The sequence below is a fragment of the Sinocyclocheilus rhinocerous genome, unplaced genomic scaffold, assembly GCF_001515625.1.
Source record: "Sinocyclocheilus rhinocerous isolate Xijiao unplaced genomic scaffold, SAMN03320098_v1.1 scaffold2803, whole genome shotgun sequence".
Lineage (NCBI taxonomy): Eukaryota > Metazoa > Chordata > Actinopteri > Cypriniformes > Cyprinidae > Sinocyclocheilus > Sinocyclocheilus rhinocerous.
The window spans coordinates 1-313 of record NW_015661909.1 but is presented as its reverse complement, the minus strand read 5'-3'; positions in this window follow the sequence as shown (position 1 = coordinate 313).

Sequence of the window (313 nt, the reverse complement as noted above, 5' to 3'; positions counted from 1 at the left end):
CTATCTATCTATCTATCTGTCTATCTATCTGTCTGTCTGTCTGTCTGTCTGTCTGTGTCTGTCTGTGTCTATCTATCTATCTATCTATCTGTCTATCTGTCTGTCTGTCTGTGTCTGTCTATCTATCTATCTATCTATCTATCTGTCTATCTATCTGTCTGTCTGTCTGTCTGTCTAGTTTGTGTACAGTATGATGTCTGAGTGTGTTGTCTATGTAGGCAGCTCACTAGGGTTTGTAACAGGGTGTTTGTATGAATGTGTGCGGGCACTTTGTGCTTCACCTGCTCTCATCTCTCCATAAACAGAGCGACCC